This window comes from Macaca thibetana, chromosome 1 (genome assembly GCF_024542745.1).
Source record: "Macaca thibetana thibetana isolate TM-01 chromosome 1, ASM2454274v1, whole genome shotgun sequence".
In the NCBI taxonomy this organism is placed as follows: domain Eukaryota; kingdom Metazoa; phylum Chordata; class Mammalia; order Primates; family Cercopithecidae; genus Macaca; species Macaca thibetana.
Window position 1 is genome coordinate 176,403,121 of NC_065578.1, and position 17,131 is coordinate 176,420,251.

The 17,131-nt window shown below is 35.0% G+C and overlaps 1 protein-coding gene across 1 annotated transcript in view; it reads right to left on the minus strand.

Moving 5' to 3' along the window:
* The window catches only part of PLA2G4A (phospholipase A2 group IVA), a 148,032-nt gene that overhangs the window by 89,825 nt on the left and 41,076 nt on the right, over window positions 1–17,131 (minus strand). The gene's annotated exons all lie outside the window — the stretch shown is intronic.

Sequence of the window (17,131 nt, forward strand, 5' to 3'; positions counted from 1 at the left end):
TTTAGAGGCAAGGTAAATTGAAGATAAGCAGTTACACTACCCCAGTGACTAGTAACTCAGTCACCCAGATTATTACACACAAATAAGGTCAAATTGTAGGTGGGGAAATTGCCTTTTCAGACTTGATCTTTACTTGAATCTTTGCGAAAGAGGAGGGTGAGGTCTTCTTGGCCCAAACAAGATGAAGCAGGCTACAATTGAGGTTCCTTGACAGGCACCAGACAGGAAAAGGAAGGGGCAAATTGAAGCAGCATGAGTCAAACCATTATCTATCCATCTTCTCGCCATTTTAGACTCTCAATGGGTCTTATGTTTAACAAATTCTAACTCTGACAAAATGATAAAGAAAATACCATAAAAACAATATGCCTACACCATGTTTATATGTTAAAACATCCACAGACTTTGTTTAAAAAGTCAGAATCCAGTTTAATAGCAGTCACATTGGATTTGCATTATTTAATTTTACTTTTAAAGTAAGTCAGCTTTCTAAAATATATGTCAGGAGTGGCAACGTTTCTAATTTCTCCTCTTGCTTCTTTAGCAAGAGACAAGATGTCAAGGGATGCTGGACAGTGGAAAACCACCAAAACTGCAGACTTTGATTTTGCAATCTGCAACAGCTCTAATCACTGTAAGCTAAGAAACATCTATAACAGTGGTAGATAAGATAAAAAGAAGTTTAAGGCTGGTTTAAAGTTGGATTACAATAATAACATAGCTCAGTTTCTTTGTGTAATCTATAACCATCACTGGCATGGTAGCAAACAGAATTAGAAGATTTGAAAAGGAAGGTAGCCCACTTTGACAGTAAACACAGCCCAATACTTTAGATAAGTTTCAAGAAATGAATTAAAGAAAAAGTTAAATGTAGAATTTGTTTTTTCCTGTATACTATACTTATTTCATGGCTTTGTGAATTAACGCCTATAGGGCAATTGAGTGTTGAGTCACTAATGCAGCCTAATCTTGATTATTTTCAGCCAAACAGGTGGTGAAGCAAAGATGTAATATGTGGGCAAAAACCCCTTTTACATCTCATCCTTTTATCTAAATCTTGACAAACAAAAAATATCGGGGGTGTGGGATACAGTTCTTTTTTCTCCCGATAAAGTTGACATGAAACTACATGCACCAGAAATAGCTTCAGAATTCCAGGGTTGTAAAACTTACTACTGAACCTCAGAAGTTAAAGAGCGCCTGCCTGAAGTCATAACAGGTCCATCTGTCATTTCAGCTTTGTCCAAGTAATATATCATGTGATTCATGAACTCATGGCAGCTTCTAAACTCCTAGTTCTATTTTAAATATTCTCCATTTGCCTATTTTCCCTTCATCAGTAGCAACTTAAACCTCTTGTTTGAAATAAAGATTACAAGTAATTTGTTACAATTTAGGTGATAAATGGAAAAAAAAAAAAAGCCCAAAGGGGAAAGTCCTCCCAAATGTGTAGTCAAAATATTTCCATTCTGAATAGCAATGGTGACATAGCTATTTTTTATATATATATATAAAATATGTCCATTTATATATTATATATGACCATTATATATATATATGATTAGTCCATTAATCTATCATAATAGCATATTATGACAGTGAGCTTAAAACAGCGTTTCCCCAAATACAGTCCCTTGAAATACCATGACCTTCACGGACTCATCTGCAGTGCCTGTTAAAAACACAGAACCTTAGCACCTTCACTCAGATTCTCCAGCATGGGCTTGGAAATCTGCATTTTGACAACTTGAACAGGTGATTATTATGCATACATTTGAAGAACAGAGGCTTAATGTATAATATTACAAGGAACTAAAGAACTGTAGTGTAATAACACCCACAGAAAAATTACAAACATTTTGACATTGAGAAGGAAACAAAGTTACTGGTCTTCTGTCAAGGAGTTATTCTGCCCATAGACTAGATTAAGCCCAGTCCAGTCATTCACTTCTATTTCTCTCCAGACATAAAATACATTTTCAAATGGCCATGAGAAAATAAATCCAAGAATAAATTAAGTGTGGGTGTGTTAGTTGGCAATCTGTTTAAGGTGATGGACTGATGTTCAGATGTTATGCTTCAATCATCAACAAAGTGGAAACGACCTAACTAGAAGCAGTAAGACCAAAAATTAAAGGAAAATTTGCTGAAAGAAATGCCTCTGAATACTATTCTCAGATGTAGTCATTCCTTTGATACATTTATGATGTAATAATACTGCTAATTACACACAGAGATCTTAGAGCAGTTTTTATGATTATCAGCCTTTTCACTTCCCAGGTACTAAACTGGTTGAGGTATGAGGTAGGAGTTAAGATTCAGTTTTTTTCCCCATGTAACCGATAGACCCAGCATTATTTACTGGTAATACCACCTTTAACTCTTGCATTGCAGTATAAACTTTGCATTAATCAAGTGGTCACATAAGTGTGAGTCTGTTTCTGACATCCGTTCGTCTATTAGTCTATTAATCTATCATTTAAGCTTGCATCTGTACCGTGCCAATACCAAACTGTCTTAATTATAATATTTTTAAGACAAATTGTAGTATCAGGTAGTATAAGTCCTGGAACTTTGCTCAACATCTTCAGGATTATACTGGCAGTTACTTCATTTCCATACCTCAAGGATATCAACTAATATCTTACGGTTCTTGTCTGTTTTGTTAAGAAATCCACTCTTGTTCTTTTGCTTTTCAATATATCTTATTGGCTACAGAAAATACTCGGCCATTATATTTTCAAATATTACTTTTGCCCTATTCCCGCTCTCTTCCCAGTGCTTTTTATCATACCCCAGATATTCCTTATCTTTTTATTCTGTATTTTATTTCCTTATTTGTCTTTTGTGTTTCAGTCTCGATATTTTCTATTGACCAATTTTTCAGTTCAGTAATTCCCTCTTTAACTGTTTTCAAACTACAATAAAATCAGCTACTGAGTTCTTAATTTATCGTGTTTTTCAGTTTAAAATTTTCCATTTGGTTATTTTCTATATATCTGGTTTCCCGGTAAAATCCTCCATCTTAGCATCTATTTTCTTGAACATACTACTCTTAGTTATTTTAAGATCCATATCCCATACTGTGGATCTATTTTTTCTTGATCTTATTTTTGTTATGCTCATATTCTGCAAGCCACTGAATATTTATGATTCAGTCAATCTTTGACTGAATGCCAGACCTTTTTATGACAAATTATGGAAGAGCCAGATCTACCTTCACAGATGACCCACTTTATTCTCTGGCAGGCAGAGAGAGTAGGACAGATATCCTCTATTAAATTTTTAAAAATAAATTGACTTCATTCTTTACAAGCTTAGTCTACCTCTTGGTCACTCCCACTCTAAGGCTCCCAACTTAGAGTCAAGGGTATTTATTCGGCCCCTTTTAATTTGGTCTTTTTGATCTCCTTATTTGTTTGTTTGTTTCCTCTTATGAGACTGCCAATAACTCTCTTCTGTTTTTCAGGTGTTTTATGTTTGCTTCTCAGGCTGTTGCCCTGCATGAATCAATAATTTGGCTAGTGCCTCACGTTGAAGGTGCTGGCTGTCAGGCATACTTCTCTAGGCTTTCTCTCAAGGAACTTAGCTTCTCAAATTCAACTTATTTTGTCCTAAAATCCAGTCTTTATACTCCAAGTCCTTTGAGATTGGCAAAGCTCTGCTGAATTCTTGACATCTTCACTGCTTGGCTACTTCTTATCCCTATCCCTCCCCTCCAACCTCTCTAGATGCAGCTAACGAATTGAGGGAAAATGTGGCTTGCAGAATATTAGCTTATTTCTTTCTATCTTTATATTTTTCTTTTTTTTTTTTTTTTTTGGAGACAGGGTCTTACTGTCACCCAGGCTGAAGTACAGTGGCACCATGGTGCCATCTCATCTCACTGTAGCCTCAACCTCCTGGTTTCAGGTGATCCTCACGCCTTAGCCCCCTTCCCCAAGTAGATGGGACTACAAGTTCACGCCATCATGCTCAGCTAACTTTTTGGATTTCTAGTAGAGACGGGGTTTTACCATGTTGTCCAGGCCTGGTCTCGAACTCCTGGGCTCAAACAATCCATCTGCCTTGGCTTGCCAAAGTGCTGGGATTATAGGCATGAGCCACCACGCCCGACCTGGCTTATTTCTCTTCTGAGATCTTAGTCCCTCAAGTCCCAGTTTACTCATCAGCTTTTCATTCCTTTAGACATTTTAAAAAATTAATTGAAAATGTGTTTCCTAAGTTATTATTAGGAAAAGTAAATACTCTGCTATTAGTCACTTCAGCATGCTTCAGTGACCATTTAGTTCCAAACTTGGCCAAACTATAATAATCCCTATTCTTCCCCTCCACCCACCATTCTCCACATGGTTGCTCAAACATTTACTGTTTTTTTCAAGTCACCTACCCTACTTACTACTTCTCTTTTGAGGACACAATTCAGACTCACACTTCACTGAAAAAAACAAAAGGGGAGGACTTGATGTAGTCTTTCCATTTTCCTTCCCTATATCTCACAATTCAAAAAATATGTTTATAATTTAATAATGCATTCATACTTAAGTCCTTCCTCTATTATCTTAGAAGGAAAAGGATCCTTACACTCTTCTCACAATCCCACTGCTCTCAGATATTTCTTATTTTTTAATCCCCAGACTCAAATTTAACCTGTAAATATTAGTTTGGCCTTAGCTATTTTTTCTCAACTTATAAACAAATATTGGGCATCCTAAGAAAAATGAACAAAACTTCATCAATTCTGACAATACTTCCAGATCTTTTCTCTCCTACATCAAAGATTTTGGAAAAATAAATATAGTCTACCCTTATTGCTTCTAAATCTCATTATTCCATAAGTTTCCAACCTACTGTCCTCTGCCTTCTTCTGTTACCCTAAACAGGTAATTCTCTCGAACATAACTTCAATGCCAAATTCAGTGAGCTTTTTCTCACTTTACTTGACACATATGCAACATCCTCGGTGCAATTATCTTTCTTTGTGTCTAATACATCATTCTTTTGTGATTTCCTACCCACCTCTCTAAACAGTTCCTCTGTATCTTTCACTAGCTTTCTCCACCTCAACTCATCACTACACTATGGACTTTCTTCTTGTGTCCCTTACAAATCCCTTATTAGAATTCTTCAAAAGGAAGTGAGGCCTTTAACCACTGTATTGCTCATGTAGTCAAAACCAAGTTGCAAAGGAATTATCAGTTATTTATATAGTCTTGAAAACACTCAATATGCACCCATCATATCACATGGCACACATTAATCGTGTAGTCTAGTTAATCTTAGATCCTTTAAAGTCAATTATCTTCAAGGTTTAAATGGCAGCTATAATGCATTCCTTCATTTCCTCAAGGCTACAAGGGGAAAGTAGTATAAACATGAAAAATATGAGGTTCTTGATTATATGTTAACATATAATCTATTCTTAAGTAATGTATTTCGAAATAGTTCAATCCTGTTTAGTTACTCTGAATCAATTCTGGATTTTCTTTAACCCTCCTATAGTTTTGCCTTGCACATAAATGTCAGTGTCTCCCTGATCTACATCTGTGAGCCCAACCTCCATTCTGAGATCTTAAATCTACTCTTAAATGCCTTAAAAATACCTTAAATACCTTGAAGATACTTCAAACTCAATATTTACAAAGCAAACTTATTTTCATCATTCTTTTCCTAAATGCAAGATAAAAATTAATACAAAAAAAAAAACCTAAAATAAAAACTTGTGATTTTTCCTCCCTTTCTTTCCTATTTTATTTAATGTCGTCATCTTTTCTACCTGTCTGGGCTAGAAACATGAGAGTTATTGTCTTTTCTTCATAATTCACATTTCCACTCTGTCTCTAAGTTTTAGCTTTTCACTTCTAAAATGATGTTAACATCTGACTCCTTCATTTCATTCAAAATAATTGCCCCAATTCAACTAAGCACCACCTCTCACATAGACTGCTACCATAATCTCTTAGTTGCTTATTCTCAAGGAACCTTCTATAATGCAACCACAACTATCCTTCTGAAACACACTTTTGACCTTCGCTGCCTACCAAGTCAGGCTAAATATGGTGAGAAAGACTTAAAGGCTCCCTCCCCACCCCGCATCAAACCCAAGGTTCTCCTTCTAGTCAGTGACCCTTCTCAGCCATTCACTGGAACATCACTCTATGGCAAAGAGGTATCTTTGGAATCTACACATTTCAAACATTCCACACAGGCATATTGATGGCAGAAATATTCGTTCTAACAGAATATTGCTGTACTTTTAGTTGTACATGTTGTTATGTTTTCTTTTGACGTTTTAGCTGATAGCTAAAGTTTATTTAAGTTGTTGTTCTTGTCCTAAGAATATCCAAGATAAGGGTCCAAACACAGTACAGTTAAGAAATATGGAGAATGAGATGTTCTCTCCATTCTTTCCTTATCTAGTACCCACTTCCCTAGTCAACTAGTTGTTTTGTTTTCCTCTTGGGTGAAACTGGCAACTTTAAATCAAGTTCCCCAGAGGCTTTATCTATATACATCTGCATAAAATAAAAATAATTCCACATAAAGCTTCAACCTGCTGGTCAAGTATTATTTTCATCAGAGGTGAAGAAATTGAAACTCAAAGGCATTTAGTGAGTTGAGCAAGTTCATTCAGAGACAGGGTTTTAACCTAGTCTTTCTGAGGCCAGACTTAGTCCTCAGTCAAATATTCCAATACTAATAATTTCTACCTCTTTTTGTCTCTATGAAACTGTAAACTCCATGATAGCAGTGAGCACAACCTTCCTATTCACTCCTGTGTCCAAGAGTCTCACATAAAGTCTGAGACATAGGAACTTGACAAACATTACTGAAAGAAAGGATGATGGACTGACCCTGACCAATACTGTGGAAGAGGTCATAGGCATATAGGTTATAGACCTTTATCATAGGCACAACAGTCTCCACTCAAATTTCATTTTACTCTTTGGTAATAGGTCTCAACCTTCCTGGTGTTTGTCCCCAACCAGTTTATTTGGATTGTAATATAAATCAATGTCAGTCATTTCTTCCAAGTGTATGTGTAATTAACTTTTATTTCTAAGTATTAATTTTATATTTAAAAAAACCTGAACCTCAGCTTACCTCCCTTCATAATAACTCCAAGGAATAGGCAGAGTACCACAGGACTTGTTACATGTAGCAGCCCCTGCTCCCTCCAGAAAGAGCTCAAAATTAGAATCGTTATGTCTACAGATGCTGAAAGACAACTCCTGGGAATTGCTGGGAGTGCAGAAGCTGAAAAAGTTAGTGAAGAATCCAGTGTGGTTTAGTAAACAGAACTTTGGCAGTAGTTCTGTGGGGAGAAAGGAGTAAAGCTTTTACAACAACTTGAGCATTGTCTAGGAACTCAGATACGGAACGCCTTTCCCCTCATTTGAAATTACAATGCAGTTTTATTAACACTATGTTGAAATTCCTTTATTAGGCAGTCTCCAATTTAAGTTGTACATTTCATTTCCTTTTTTCTCATAGGCTGAAAATGTATAATAGTGCTTTCTAAAATCACATTTCCTTTTTAAGGGAGCGTAAGGGAGCATGACACTATCAGAAAGTGCCATCGGCCAAATGGATGTCAGGAAGATAGCACAATAGCATCCACTCATGATCAACTTGGTACATTTTGTACTAGCAATTGATTTAGTACATTAATGACTAGCTAACTGAGAGTTGGCATATGATAAAAATGATTTATTGCAAAGATGTTGATATTCATGGGAAAATGGGGAGAAATATATGCCAAAACAACATGAAGAAGACTAAATGTAGATCTAAAACAGAACTGAAAGTGTTGTTGTTGCCTGCATTGTCATTTTACTTAAACTTCTATGATACCTTCTTGGAGGGAAATAAAAATATCTTTGTAATCCGTATCTACGCTTGGAATGTTTTAAATGCTTAAAATGTGCGGATATTTCTTGGAATCTTTATAGACTGGACAGAAAGAGTAATTCTCCAGAAATTCTTATATACCATGATAAAATATATTAATTTATTCATATTATTCATTTTAGCTATATGGATTTAACTATATATGAATTCCACTTACTGTAGACAAGAAAAATTATTCTTTTTCATTAAAAAGAGATTCTTAACCTTAACGCTATTGACATTTTGGGCCAGGTAACTCTTTGCTCTATGGTGCTGACTCTGCCTTCTAGATGCTAGTTGCCAATAGAAATACCCAATTTTGACAAAAATGTCTCTAGAATATTGCCCAATGTGCACCAGGAGGCAAAATTGTTTCCCAATTTAGAACCATTGCACTAAAGCAAGACATATTCTTGATATTTATTCACTAGCATAAATAATAAAAATAGCTAAGTTCCCTAAATAATATATATTGGACAGATTATGTCAATCTCACTTTAAATATTTTTCTTATGATTTTCTTTTCCCAAACTGAAATGCACCCCCTACTCATTCCATATATTAAAAGGCTACCGACGTTATAAAGCCCATCTCAATCTACACTCAAGTTGTAAAGTCTTCTCTTATTGGCAACACTTTTCCAAAGGGTTATTTAAGCCCATTTCATCTTCCCACCTACCCCACACACTGCTCACAGGCAAAGCTGCTGCACAAGTAAACATCGAAGTGAGGTAAGTTTGAGTTCCATCCCCAAAACGTAACAGCTCTGTGATTCTGGACTACATACTTAACTAAACTTTAACCAAACTTCTTCACCTGTAAAATTAAAATAAAGACAGTACATATCTCATAGTATCACTGAAATGAACACATAAAGTATATCTAATGTAAAGTCCTAAGAATTTTATTAAATTTTTGTTTATTTAACCAACACTTTCATTGTGCATACTATGCCATAATTTCATTTAAGCTTCATAAATAATAGTAGGATTATTACTCCCATTTAATAGCTGAAGATACTGAGACATAAAATAGCTAAGTAACTTGTCCAAGTTCACACAGTTAATAAGTAGTAGAAGGGAGATTTGAACCCAAGCAAGCCAGTTCCAGAGACCTTGTTTAAACCACTAAACCATGCTTCCTCTTTGTTATAAATTACACACTCCATAAAGTTATCCACAATAGATATCACATTATTTTTCTTGTAATTTTCAAGGTACTAAATAGGTACTAACTACATAGCACACACTCAGCAATTATTGATAGAGACATTAGTCAAACCTTGCTGGAATACGTGCTGGGTTATATTTCTTTAATATTTCATTTCTGAAGTTAAAATCTCAAAGTTGTCACTTCATTTTGCATCTGGAGATTTGAATTATTCTTATACATCAACTAAAAAATAGTTTTGTCTGGAATTTTATCCAAATTATTTCATTAAAATATGTTGATATATTAAGCGAGGAGCGAGAATGAAAAAGTGCATCCAAGGAGCCAGTGAAATTTACAAAGACCCTCAGACCACAGCTCAGCTAAGTTTAATCCATCACTTCAGTCTCTACATTACCTAATTTTTATTTTTAAGAAAGATTTTATGATATTAAGATATACTAAAACAACATATGGTAAGCATGTTCACTTAAATGTTTAAATTTCTAGAGCAGCAGAGGTATTCTCTTAGACATAAAAACTTTAAGAACATACTTGTCCTTGGTAATTTAAGAAACATTTAGCCCTGTTTAAATTTAATTCCATTAGGTTTTAATCACATACTTTCTCTACAGAAGTGGCATATGGTTTTTGAACAATTGATATTATTGAAATATCGTAGAATATTATTCACTGTATTCATCAGACCTAAAACACATGAATACACATACAGAAACAAAAAAATCTAATGAAGTATAGAGATGAAAAGGATTAACTGTATTCATAAAACCACTTAACAACTTTGTAAACTACCTGACATTCTAAGCAGATGAGGAAGGAACAATAATTCCTTACTAACACATTATATTTCTCCACTACACAGAAAAGACAAGATAAGAGATGTGAGAGAGACATGCGTTATGAAACACTTTACTCATCTTGAAATTATCTTCCACGAAAAGACCATTGGGAAATAATTTCATTATACTTAGAATTTTTAAAATCTTGGGTGGATACTCTAAAACATTCCAAAACCATTAATAAACTAAAACTCATGTTCAGTCATAACCTGAAGACTGATGTTAAGGAAATATTTATATCAGAAAAGATATATTTTAGGGTTGCTGGTCTATACTTTGGCTAAAGTATAGATCAACAGCAACGCCATTTATAAAAAATAAGATTTGAAACTCCATAATTAATGTAAAAAAGATTAATTAAATTCATTCAAATGTGTCGTAAAATTTCCTGTGCATTGAACCTCAGAAAAATTCTAGTTAGTGGTGGATAGAAACAAGAGTCATTTATAATCTTTAAAAAGTGAAGTATAAAATTGTTTTCTAAAATTCTGTCTCTAATGAAGCAAAAAAGGAAGTAATATCAAAAAATAAAGTAATAATTACCCACTGTCATATATTTTACTCATTCATTCAATATTCCCTGAGATCCTACTACTATGCCAGACTCAGAATTAAGCTTTTTTTTTTTTTTTTTTTTTTTTTTTTTTTGGTGAGTAAGCCTCAGGCCTTAGTCTTGAAAGTGCATGATTACACTCCCACGTGACAAGTGTTACAAAGAAGTCTAGACAGCTGCTGAGGGAGCACAGGGAGTGAAATGTACCCAAGTGTTTTCGGAAAAGAGTTTAACAAAGGAGATACCATTCTCCATTTTGTTCTCTCAAGCTAAGAAAGAAGGGTCCGATAATTTGCTCAACACAGAAATTCACAATGGAAATTTCTTGTCTCTAAGGTGAAAAATTGAAAATTAGTCCAATGCACAGACTACCCAAAATAATATTCTTGGTTCATACAAAGATGATGTTGAAGAAATAGATGTCTTTTCATATTTGTGTTTGAAGTAACTATGATAACAATGGGTCACATTTATTAAGCACTTTCTGTGTGTTAGGCATATAAGTACTTTGCATATGTCAACTCGTTCAGTGCTCACAATATCTCCCACGATGGAGGAACGCAGAGACAGGAGAAGTAATCTGCCCAAGGACACAGGGCTCGTGAGCAGTCTGCCCTCTCCATCTTTCCTGGAGCTTCTGATCACCGTGAAACTCAAGAATAGCTACCAAACAGATCATTTATTTTCACACTGATTCCTACATGCTCTTGTTGCTAAAGAAGACTCTTAAAAGATTAAATAGATAATGTTTCCCTAAATATCCAATACCCTGCCTCTCACTCCAACATTTACAAATAGGAAGACTGAGTTCTAAGCTCCTTTTTCCCGGGGAATGATTAACACGTTGCATTGAGAAGTGGGACCTCTGAGGAGGATTAAGCAGATCACCCTACAGGTGAGAGGGTTGAGGCTGCAACTTTGGAAAGATAAAGCTGAAGGAAAGAGGGTTACCCTTCCTGAAAATGTTATATGCATTTGGGTTTTCTTTCGTTTCTACAAGTTTTAGAAGCCCGTGCGTCTTGTGTATTGTACACGGGATGGTGGCTACAGGATGGCCATGAAGTCTGAACTCTAACCACCATCACCGGGAGAACAGCAGTAAGATCTCCCTGGTGTGCTGCATGATCGCTGGGGAAGACTGCTCTGAAAGGCATTTCAGTGCCTGCCAAAAAGTGGATGGCCAGAATCCATGAAGACAACATTTAACAGAAGGGTCGATGCCAGTGATGACAAACAGCAAAGATTATGCAAGCCCTACTCCTAATTTACAGGCAAGTATAAATGCCTAGAATTCCTGTAGGACCTTGGAGAGAGGGAGATCACTGACAGTTCCCCCACCTTCTCTAGGGAATGGGGCTCACAATAAAAACTAATGTGATTTGGAAAAAATCACGTAAGGGAAGATTTCATGGCCCTAAGCAAGAATATAGAGACTATCCACACCATTACACGGTGATGTGTACACTTTCAGAAATTTCTCCACAGGACTGCAAAGACATAAAAATCAACACAGCATGATTTAAAAAGAACTGAACATTTGCACATATTTAGAATATCTACTTTATGTATGAACATACTGTCAAAATAAACTGTTAAAAAATTTCCATAGTTATTTCACGAATCTTATAAATGTTCAACATGCATCCCTCACATCACAAGGCCCACATCAGAACTGTTGCTGACTCATCCTAGACAGCACATCTCCACTAAAGGAGAGGCGAAGGCACAGTGGGTTCCTTCTTTCCTCAAGGCCATAAAGCAGAACAAACTCAGGTTTTCACAAGTCCCCACAAGAAAGCATGTGGTCTAAAACGTTTGAAAAAACTTTTTCATTCTGTTTGGAATCACCCTGGTTTTGTGCTTACAATTCTCTGACAATGTGTGAAAGGTGAAAGTTTAAACTTCCCTTTGGGAGAAGTGCCATATTTTCATTAGCAGCAAGGATTTACTTAAACTTCATACAGTGGAAACATATTACATTACAGGCGTGCCACATTGGAACCAAAGCTCTTTGCAGGTGAGAATAAAACAATATTTTACCATGCTGCAGTGGTTAAAAGCAGGGTACCTAGAGTGATGCTGCCTGGGTTCTTAGATGGATCACAAATATCACACAATCAAATATCACACAGTCAAATATCACACAATCACCAATTAAGCTGAAAGAGAATTACATATTAAACTATTTATGGAAGGTACCTTTATATGTATGAGGGAAAGACTATATTTGTAAATGTGTGTGTATGTATAGTACATTTCATGTATTAGTCATTTAACATGAAGTGAGCACTGTGACTTTTGAAACAACAAAAATATATGTTCTTCCTTTCTCATGGCTTGTAATCTGATATTTTTGTGATTTTAGTATAAAATAATTTCAGAATTTAACAATGTAACTGTGGATTTAAGGTATTTATGTTTATTTCTATCATTCTCATTGATAATGTAATGAGTTATGTAATTAAGCATGCTTTCATAAGAATTTCAAAAATAAACAGCATTAAGGTATTCATGATTATTTTATTTTACAAAAGTAAAATCAGTGAAAAACAAAAGTCTTAGAATCTTTGTTCCATCATGGATTTTTAAAGTCTTTGCTCTGCTCACAAGTCCTGTAGATCTCAGGGTAAGCAAACGTAAACTAGAAGAAATTGCCTAGAGCTTGCCTTTCAAAATGTGGTTCATGGGTCAGCAATGTCTACATCAGTTGTATGTTAGAAATTTGGAATCTACTCCCCAAACCTACAAAACCAAAATCTGCATTTTGAATAAAAACCCCCAGTGACTCATACGGACATTAAAATCTAAGAAGCACCATTTGGGGAAGATTAGGTCCAGCCTTAGAACTGCAAATGGCACAACCCTTTAAAAATTAGAAACTTGATCCAAATCTTGCCAGGAAGTTATCAGAAATAGAATATCATTTACCTACAGACACAGACTTTTTGAATATTAAGAGCCTGAGGTTATTAAGAAAATCTTAAAGAAGTAGTTAAGATATTAATCCACACAATCTTATAAAATTGGCTTGAATACAATGAGTTCATAATTTTCCCAAGCATATGTATTTTTTATTAGAGTTTAAATGCGAGCATTAAACACCGTTGTCATTTGAATACTTAAGTTAGATCCACCTGCAATCCTATAACTGTTCTTAGAAGCTCTAATGTTTGTGATGTTAATTGTGTAAAGAAAAAGAGTTCATGTGTCTAATAAAAGGACCAGACAAGGAAAGAATCCTCAGTATACATATCCATAATTAGGATAGTTCTAAAACTCTAATATTCTGTAGTATTTTATCATGTAAAAAACATGATGGCATTTCTTATCTAATCTCATCGCAGGGAGTGAAACATGGCTCTAATAGTTCTGAATTCTGAGACTAGACTCCATTATCATTCAGGATCTGTGTTTTCCCCAACACTTTCTAAAAGAAGCAGAAATTCAATAAGGTAGCTATTGCATTTGTGTCAGCTATTTCATTTGGTTATAAAATGAGTTTGTGGCCAGAGTTGTGTGTTCTGTTTCTCACAGGCACAAAGAAAATTCTATGACCAATCGAAATACTACACTCACTGCAGCCATTCTGCAAACTTATCTTCTGTTAAAAGAGGAAAAGGACAATGTAGAATATAGAGTTTAACACACATTCACCCAACATTTAGCACCCAACATGATGTTGACATGTAGCTTGTTACATATCATATCTATAACAACTTCCTGTAGGTTTAAAAGCAAGAGTTACATTAATATTGTCAAATTAATGCAAGTTACTTATTTCAAAGATAAAAATAGAGTGATGATTTTGTGTCAGGTGTAAATGTGAACTTCAGACTGCCTCTTCCTATGAACTGTAAACATAAGAATGCAGAAGGAGTTATTACTGGAGCACTGGGTATAAATACTACATTTGAGTAATACTGAGATTAGCAACCATGACTGGGAAGGAACTGGCAGCTGTCTTATTCTTGGCTTGTCAATGCCCTCAAGTGAAAACAAGGAATGAAAGAGATGCTATAAATTAAAATGTCAGCTCTGATTCTTCAAAAGACAGTTTATTGGGTGTTGCTGATATTATTCTGATGTTTTAACAGTACAGAAGCATATTTCTAAATGTAGCTAGTTAGGGTAGCATGATTTATGAAAGGACAAAATAAAAAGTAGATATAACCTTAGTATTATCCTTTATTATTATTATACTTTAAGTTCTGGGGTACATGTGCATAACGTGCAGGTTTGTTACATATGTATAAGGCGAAGAGATATAAATATTTTACCAAGAATTAACTATTTGATGTTTTATTTGTCTTGATACCCTTGAGAAAGCCCTCACACACACAAGCAAGGCAGAAAACTCCAGTAGTAATCCATCATTCTTCTTTACCAAGATGTAGAATTTTATGGAGCTCTACCTTTATAAATAAATGCAGACACTATAAACAACAGAAAAGGATGTAGAGTTCTGTGATCCTGGTCTTCACAGATCTTAGGACTTTTAAAAAATAGTTCTTATAGTTCTATTCTTGTCTATGTTTAAAGAACTGCTATAAACAAACACCCCAAATTCAGCTATTTGGTAATTTGTATAGATCAAACTCTCCAAGAAATATCAACAAAATTCCTCTCAGAAAAGTGATGGCTAATACCTGTGCCTTTTCTCCCTAGAATCTCCTACAGAACTTTTCAAAAATAAAGTGGTTGGCACTGTATATCATCAATTCACTTTTCCATAGTAACTTTATCACTACATTTATTTCTCGAAAAATCCTTCATGTTCTTTTTGTCTCTTCCTGACTCCTGTGAACTCATTAAGGTGATGTAAATGGTTGGCAACAACTCCCTCCCCACACAAAAAAAGCAGTAATTCAAAAATAATCCAATTACAAATGCTGAATAAAAATTCTAACAGAATGCCATAATACTGTCCTTTCTCCCATAGCAATTAATCTTCAGTGGCCATTCCTTCCATGGGTCCTTCACTTTAAAAAGGAAGCTTCTAAAATTAAGAGTCTAATCTGTGTTATGTACACTGTGGGGATCCAAAATCTAAATGTTCTCTGTCCCAGGAGATGAATTAATATCTCAGGTTCATTCTTTTAGTAATATTATCAATATCAATTCAAAGAGATTTAAAATGAAATTTTCAGCATTGCTTTTTTCCCTATTCTAATTATAATAAATAACCATTGCCAAAGTACCTGGGCCTACCATGAGAAGTTGCTAGAAAATCAGATCCACACCAGTTGAAAGAGACTCATGGGGCATAAAGTTTGAACTGCTGTTGGACTCATCTTAAGCACAATAATAGCCATTGTCTCTACACAACAGAACTCTGCATTGATTAAAAAAAAGAGGGGGTGGGTTGCTGCTGCTTTATCTAAGAGATAATAACTGTATTTTTAAAAGTCAAATTAGCTCTATCTTTTGCATGTCTGACAAGCTACTGACATAGAATTTAGTTGAATTAAGAATGGCTTTTCCAACACACAGCATGACCTCTTTGGTTGTAAAACTCATACCTTATCTTAAGATTATGGTGGGTAATAGTCTCTAAATACAGCTTCTAATGAGGCTTCTCTTTCACAAGGGCCTTTCTTTCAGTAAATTCTCATTAAAATGGTGAAAATGAAAAGAATTGTGAAAAGCAAAATAAGAATACCTTCAGAAAAATATTAATAAAGGGATGATTAGATGGTTTAAACTGAAGTCTGAGATAAACTTAAAATGTAAACCTCTGATCAAAGCTAGTTTTGAAGACATTGCCATTGCTTTCCTCACCTGCCATGAAAACCACCGTTCAGCCAAAACTCTTGCTGTTAGATTCTATCTAACAATCCTCTCCTCGCTTCTGACATTTACCAGCTTCCTGGACTCTCCTTATTCACTGAAGCTTTAAGCTCACATTCTTTCTTTTCTTAGTATCTAACTCCTCCCTCTTTATTGGCATTTTCATTGCCATTTCAACAAGCTGACGTCCCTCCTGTTCTTTGAAAAAAAAAGAAAAACCTATTTTCCATATTCTTCTCCAATATATTTAATATACTACAATCACAACATTTTGAAAAATGAAAATTTAGGTGTATGACTTACTACTTAAATGCCACCAAATTCTTCCCATTGCATTAATGAAAAAATCTCAGTCTTAAGTCTTTGTCTTACCACGGCTTATCATCCTAGGCTATCATCCCCGTTATCTATTCTCTAGTAATATTGGGTCTGTTCTAGCTCCTCACAAGCACTCTGGTCTTTTTTGCCTTGGAACGTGCTGTTTTCTCTGCCTAGGACTTCTTCTTGCTCTCATGACCAAGATATTTTTCTTTTAGGTACCAGTTGAAATGTCATTTGGGCTGGGAACCCTACATTGCTTCCTGGATGATACATTGCAATCTCTGTTCCTTTACCAAAACCTGTTTTGAGAGTTAAATTATCCATTCCCATATTAATAATCTAAGATGGTAACAAATCTAAGACATTATTAAATCTAGGATGTTATCAAACCCATCGTCATAATACTTCATTGTATCCATTATTCTTTCTATTCCCACCTGCATGAATTCCAACCATTTAAATAATAAGATTCCACAAGGAAAACTGCCTTTTTTTAAAAGCATGAAGGAAGATACTGTCAACAAGTTAATTCAGCATTATCCTCAGGCTGTGGTTCGCATCATTTCAGGCT